Raw genomic sequence first — 7845 nt, forward strand, 5'->3', positions numbered from 1 at the left:
TTGTAGGAATGCTGACGGGTCGCCCTGAGGAGGAGATGCCCGCATCTGCAAGTGATGTACTACAGGACCTCTCACAACTACACGAGCGAGCTTGGCAGGTGATGCAGGGCATTGCGCAGTCTCTGTGGCCATCAAGCTCCCTGCCAAATGGCATGGGGGGGCTTGTGGACATGCTTCAAGGAGCACGGCGGCACTTCGATATCAGCCTGCCGGCAAGGTGCAAGAGAAGCATGGGCTATGGTGAAGACGCGCTACACCAAGCTGGATCCGAACCATATGGCCGAAGTTGGACCGGTCGGGCCAGATGGGCAAGAAATTCCCGTGGGTCTGGTATATGACCAGGTGGCGTTAGCCGCAAAGTATTCTCAACAGGATTGTAAGCTAGATAGCCTGTTGGATGGTATAGAGGATGAATATAATCAGTCCAAATGACTGTGTAATTCGATGGACATAAGTAGCCCCTAGCCGGATTAAAATCATTTGTCATGGCGGACCATTTCGCTTCAGCCCCCGGATCCTAAAGTCTGGGGTGTGTCCGAATACCCGCTCGGTTATACAAAACCAGAGTATGCGTGGAAACCAGGCGTAGGGGTCATAAGTGCTTGAACAGATAAGTACCCAACTAGTTATGTTATATTACATGGATAGTAAGAAACATCTTCCAGGGAGAATAGTTCTGTTAAGGGTTCCATTCCCTGGGTAAGCATCTGTCAAGGCACATGTACAGACTGCGAACCAAAGCGCAGGAGACAAAACTTCTGGGTATTAATGTTATAATAAACAAAGACATCTTTTGTTCACCGACCGAATATTCTCTTAAGGAAACTAGCTTTCGGCTTCACCCAGTCTGAGGTACACATCCGGCTCAACCGGCAGTAACAATCGCAGAGGTGCTCCCCTTATGCCCTAGCTGAATTAATGGGAACATAGGGCATAAACACAGGAGCCAGGAAACCCAGCTTGGCCACGTCTTAAGTCATATCGATGCATATAATGGTGAATAAAAGGCACACAGGGAAAAAGAAACGCATGTGTGATGGGCAAAAAGCCCTGAAAGTAATTTATATCTAGCTTCCGTATAGGAAACCCCCAGGTAAAGCTTACACACATAGTGCGGCCGGAGTAATCCGGGAGTCGGTACTATATTAAATACTGTGTGTGCAAAGAAAACCATCGAGAAAGGAAAAGGGAGGGAGCATAATTGAAAAACGAGGGTTAAGGAGACGAACACTGAGTTCGACGCTTGGTGTAGAATCTTCGGAGTCTGGCCGCGTTCCATGGGTTCGGCTTGAATGTGTTATCAGACGCATTACGTAAGCGGTACGCTCCTCCAGTGAGAACTTTGTCGATGATGAAGGGGCCTTCCCACTTGGGTTTGAGCTTGTCCTTCTTCTTCTCCAGTAAGCGTAGAATGAGTGTCGGTGTCAAAACCGGCGGATCTCGGGTAGGGGGTCCCGAATTATGCATCTAGGCGGATGGTAACAGGAGACAAGGGACACGATGTTTTTACCCAGGTTCGGGCCCTCTCGATGGAGGTAAAACCCTACTCCTACTTGATTAATATTGATGATATGGGTAGTACAAGAGTTGATCTACCACGAGATCAGAGAGGCTAAACCCTAGAAGCTACCCTATGGTATGATTGTTGTTCGTCCTACGGACTAAAATCTCCGGTTTATATAGACACCAGAGAGGGCTAGGGCTACACAGAGTCGGTTACAATGGGAGGAGATCTTCATATTGAATCGCCAATCTTGCCTTCCATGCCAAGGAAAGTCCTATCCGGACACGGGACGAAGTCTTCAATCTTGTATCTTCATAGTCCGGGAGTCCGGCCAAAGGTCATAGTCCGGCCATCCGGACACCCCCTAATCTAGGACTCCCTCAGTAGCCCCCGAACCAGGCTTCAATGACGACGAGTCCGATGTGCAAGTTTGTCTTCGGCATTGCAAGGCAGGTTCTTCTCCAAATTCCATGTACCTGTCGGATAGTGTCCGGCTTCTGGTGTGTGTTGCTCTCCTCAGCTTCTATGCCCAATAATGACCATCTTCCACATGTCAAATGAATGCGAAAAGCCAGGTTTTTTTTCATTTACCCCCCCCCCCAGCCGCGTAAATGAGCCGCCCATAGAAGTGACGGGGGTTTAGATCCAATTCACACCACCTTCCCTCCGCGAGTAATCATCAGAGCGCTTTCGACAGAGATCCATTCCACCATGGCCGGTCGAAGCAGCTCCTCCTCTCGCCTCTCCAGCCCTCGACTTAGAGATTGGGAGCGGTGTTCCGTCCCGCATAGCAATCTAGTAGTGCTTCAACCCAAGGGGCTCCTCCCCCCGGCATATATGGTCCCAGTTCAAGCCGGGATCGCCACCTATAGCGGCGGAGAGCAGGCGGAGAGCGTCCCCAATACCTCTCAAGGAGAGCGGGTATGCCTAGTCCCTTATTTAATAAGAGGACTCGGATTTCCAATTCATCCGTTTCTCCATGGGCTACTGGAGTTCTACGGCCTCCAGCTACACAACCTCACGCCTGCCTCCATTCTGCATGTTGCGGGCTTCGTGGCCCTCTGCGGGCTGTTTTTGGGCATCGAGGCCCATTTTGCGATGTGGAAGAGGTTGTTCTGCCTTGTGCCCCGCTCTCAGGAGGGGTCAATTTATCAAGTGGGCGGAGCCGAACTATGGCGCATCGCCGGGACCGGATATCTGTCCGGTACCCCAAAGAAGGCGTCCGAGGACTGGCCTTTGGAATGGTTTTATATGGATGATGTCCCCCTTCCGGACCCTGTAGGGATCGGCCTCCCTGAGTTTAACAATGCTCCGTTGAAGAAACGCCTGAGCTGGCGCCCACGAAACCCTCAGAGGGAAACTGACAGGGACGTCCTTTACCTGATGAGCCGGATAAGATTGTTGGCTCATTCCGAATTGACCATGATCGAGGTCATGGCCACATGCATTACGCGGGGGGTGCAGCCGCTTCAGTACAGAGGCCACCCCATGTGCGATTTCAACGGGGAGGACTACGCCACCCGGTGCGGTCGCAAGGGGCCGGATTCGGCCGCCACTCTAACGATGATCTTATCCGCTTTGTACAAGGGAGAAGAAGAGGAATTCCTCTGTGTCAACCCACAGGGCGGATTCTCCATGTACAGTCCTCCAAGCTGGGTGAGCGAACACTTACACTTGTCTACCCGCTTTTGAAATTCCCATAATTGAGTACTTAGTCTAGCGACGTTAACGCAGGAGCTGCGCCAGACTGTGAAGGAGATAAACAACCCTCCTCCACAACCCGAGGACCCAGAACGGTCCCTCGATCCGGACTCCCAAGAGGACCCGGACATATGTGTGGAGTTAATTGATGGGGTGTTTCATCAATTGAGTAAGGACAACACCTTAGAGGCCATTACAGCCGACTATCCCGGACTACTTCCGGCCTCAAAGGTAACCGAGACTGAAGTCCCAGTACTTTCAAGAGGATTCATCCATGCTTTATTTTGATTGCCGTAAACCAATAGTGTTTCGCTTTGCAGGGGAAATCCTTGAGGCGGAGGGCCAAGCCCGCGGTGGGTAGACAACAAGGGCGATTGAAGCCAGGCGGGCTAAAAAGAAGTTCGGAACGGATCGAGATTCCGGCGCAACGGTACGGCGTGCAATTTTAACGCCTAGGGTTTATACCCTTAAGTCACACTAACGCCCATGCTCTCCTTAGGAGGAAGAGCGCTCGCAGGACTATATTCACCGGCCAGGCTTCAAGGCCGGGTCCGGAAGCGGAGGCGAACACGGGGGGCGCACCGGACGCTCCTCCGACAGAGGACGCGGACGGGCTATCTGCCACCAATTCAGAGGTGGAGAGTGCCGTGAAGCACAGGCGTCGCCGGGCTGTTCTTCGTGACGCATGTTTTTCCCAAGAGGCGTTGGACGCCTTTAATACGGGAGATGCGTATCTCCGTGCCGCTCAAAATGGTCTAGCCAGAGCCACGGAGCAGTATGTGAAAGACATACGGGTGAGCAAATCTGATGGTTATATATGTCAGTAGCCCTCGATACTTGAAACAGTTAAGATAACTGATTTAAGGATCATATGTTATGCAGGATCTTACAAAGAAGAACACGCAACTGTCCCAGGAGCTGGAAGAGTGCAAGGCCAAACTCGAGGCTGCAGTGGCCGCTTCAGAGAACGCCAAGGGGACCCCCTCAGGTAATATATACTTCGAAAGATAATTCTGCTCTGAAGTGCGGCATATGTGCAATTCTGACAATAACAGTGCAGATGGGGCCGGAGTGAATCCGGACAAGCAGCAACTCCTACGCCAGTTAAAGGCCGGCGAGAGCGTGCTGACGAGGGTGAAGCAGGAGAAGAACAAGCTTCAAGATGCCAATACCCAGCTGGGCGAGGAACTAAAGGATCTTCGTGCTCAGCTATCTGATTCCGTAAAGGAGAATCGGCGACTTCGACGCGGCATTTTTAGTAAGTGCTTAAACGAATCTTTGAAAAAAGAGTTCGGCAAGGAAGTCGATTGACAGAGCTATGTCTGCAGATGTGCTGACAGGTCGTCCTGCGGAGGAGATGCCTGGTTCAGCGGGGGACCTTCTTCCCGAGCTATTGCAACTACAAGAACGAGTTCGGCAGGTGATGCAAGGCGTCGTCCAGGCTATGTGGCCATCCCTCTCCGTGCCCGAAGGCCTTGGAGAGCTTGCAGAGAAGCTGGAGGGAGTGCGGTAGTGCTTCCGGTTGTGGAAGATATCGGCCTGCCGTCAAGGTGCCAGGGAGGCCTGGGCCATGGTGAAGACTCGGTACATGAAGGCTGACCCGAACCACATGGCCGAGGTCGGCCCTGTGGGGCCTGACGGAAAGGAGATCCCTGTCAGTTTAGTGTATGGCCAGGTAGAGCTGGCTGCCAAGTATTCTCAACAGGACTATAAATTAGACAGCCTGTTGGATGGTATTGAAGAAGAATATACCGAGTCAAATTGACTATGTAATTTAAAATGACATGTAAAATGCCTTCTAGCCGGATTGTAGATCGTTTGTCATTGCGGACCTTTTCGCTTCGACCTCTGGACCCGATAGTCCGGAGTGTGTCCGAATACCCTCTCGGTTATGTAAGAACCGGGGCATGCATGGAGACCAGGCGTAGGGGTCATAAGTGCTTTACCAGACAAGTGCCCAACTAGTTATGTTATATTACATGGTTAGTAAGAAACATCTTCCAGGGAGAATAGTTCTATTAGGGGTTCCTTTCCCTGGGAGGCATGCCCTAAAGTGCATGTCCGGAATGCGAGTAAAAAGCAGAAAAGCATCTGGGGGCTGATAAATAAACAAGAAAAATCATCTTTTAGTTCACCGACCGAATATTCCCTTAAGAACGCTAACTTTCGGCTTCACCCAGTCTGAGGTACACATCCGACTGACCCGGCAGTAACAATCGCAGAGGTGCTCCCTTTACCACCTAGCCGAACAAACGAGAACGTAGGGGTAAGCACAGGAGCCAGGCAACCCAGCTTGGCCAAAACTTAAGTCATATAGATGCATATAATTGTGTATAAAAGGTTCATGTGGAAGTGTCACGCATGTTTTGGGCATGAGGCCCGCTTATATAAACTTCTGATAAAGAAGCCCCCAGGTATAATGAGCGTGGGTGGCGCGTCAAGTATGTGCGAACAACACGCAGGCAAGCCCCTAAAGGCTTGGGAGAAAAAGGGAGGGAGGAGGAGAGAAATACTAGGCAGCTAATCTGAAAGAAATAATAAAAAAATGATAGAGGAAGGAGACGAACACGGAGTCCGGTGCTAGGCGTAGAATCTTCATAGGCGTGCTGCGTTCCATGGGTTCGGCTCGAGTCGGTTGTCCGATGCATTTCACAGACGGTATGCTCCACCAGTCAGGACTTGGTCGATTATGAAGGGACCCTCCCATTTGGGCTTTAGTTTGTCCTTTTTCTTGTCCGGCAGGCGTAGAACTAGTTCGCCAATGTTATAAGTTTTGGCCCGTACTTCTCTGCTTTGATATCTTCGAGCCTGCTGTTGATAGAATGCGGAACGGGCTTTTGCCATGTCGCGCTCCTCCTCCAATGCGTCCAAGCTGTCCTACTGATCGAGCTCGGCTTCTCTTTCTTCGTACATGCGCACGCAAGGCGAGTCATGAATTATGTCGCAGGGCAGGATTGCCTCTGCGCCGTATACCGTAAAAAATGGTGTGAATCCGGTAGTGTGATTTGGCGTGGTCCGCAGCCCCCAGAGTACGGAGTCAAGCTCCTCTACCCAGTGCGTGTTAGACTCCTTGAGGGATCGCACTAGTCTAGGTTTGATGCCGCTCATGATGAGACCGTTGGCTCGCTCGACTTGACCGTTAGTTTGTGGGTGATAGACTGAAGCGTAGTCGAGCTTAATGCCCATGTTTTTGCACCAGAGTTTAACTTCGTCGGCCGTAAAGTTTGTGCCGTTGTATGTGATTATGCTATGGGGGACGCCGTAATGGTGTACAACCCCAGATATGAAGTCTATTACCGGTCCGGATTCTGCCGTCTTTACAGGCTTGGCCTCTATTCATTTGGTGAACTTATCCACCATGACCAGTAGGTATTTTTGCTTGTGGGTTCCTCCTTTAAGGGGTCCAACCATGTCAAGCCCCCAGACCGCAAAAGGACAGGTTATGGGTATGGTTTGTAGGGCGGTAGGCGGCATGTGGCTTTGATTAGCGAATAATTGGCAACCGAAGCATCGCTGGACTAAGTCCTGAGCGTCTGCCCGGGCCGTTGGCCAGTAAAATCCGGTACGGAAGGCGTTGCTTACAAGGGCTCAGGCTGCGGCGTGGTGCCCGCCGAGTCCGGCGTGAATTTCCGCTAGAAGGTTCCGCCCTTCCTCTTCGGAGATACACCTTTGAAGGACTCCGGTGATGCTTTTCTTATAAAGCTCTCCTTCATGGACTTTATAGACTTTAGATCGCCGCACTATGCAGCGTGCCTCATTTTGGTCCTCGGAAGTTCCTGCCTAGTTAAGTAGGCCAAGAATGGTTCTGTACATAGGGAAATTACTGCCATTATTTCGTGGGCTGAGGGTGTGACTTCATTGACGGAGTCTTCCGTTGTGTCATGGTGTTCTGGGTTAGGCGATGCGGCCTGGTCCGGTTTGTTAATTCTGGATTCCCCTTCCCACTGTACGGATGGCTTGAATAACCTTTCTAGGAAAATGTTGGGGGGGGGACTGCATCGCGCTTTGCGCCAATGCGTGCCAGGACGTCTGCTGCCTGATTATTTTCCCGGGCTATATGGTGGAATTCCAGCCCTTCGAACCGAGCTGACATATTTAGGACGGCGTTGCTGTAAGCAGCCATTTTCGGATCTTTGGCATCCAAGTCTCCGTTTATTTGGGATATCGCGAGGTTCGAATCCCCACACACCTCTAGGCATTGAATGCCCATGGAGACTGCCATCCGGAGGCCATGTAGAATGACCTCGTATTCAGCTGCATTGTTGGAGTCCATATACATTATTTGGAGTACATATTGGACTGTATCTCCTGTTGGGGACGTCAGGACCACGCCAGCCCCCAGACCTGCCAGCATTTTGGAGCTGTCAAAGTGCATGGTCCAGTTGGAATATGTGCCGTACTCTTTAGGGAGTTCGGCTTCAGTCCATTCCGCGACAAAGTCATCCAAGGCTTGCGACTTGATGGCTCGCCGTGGCTTATATGTTCTGTCGAACGGGAGGAGCTCAATGGCCCATTTGGCAATTCGGCCTGTTGTGTCGCGGTTGTTTATGATATCGTTAAGAGGTACTTCGGAGGCTGCTGTTATCGAACATTCTTGAAAGTAGTGTCGTAGCTTCCGGGATGCCATGAACACTGCGTAT

The sequence above is a fragment of the Triticum aestivum genome, chromosome 3B (genome assembly GCF_018294505.1).
Source record: "Triticum aestivum cultivar Chinese Spring chromosome 3B, IWGSC CS RefSeq v2.1, whole genome shotgun sequence".
NCBI lineage: Eukaryota > Viridiplantae > Streptophyta > Magnoliopsida > Poales > Poaceae > Triticum > Triticum aestivum.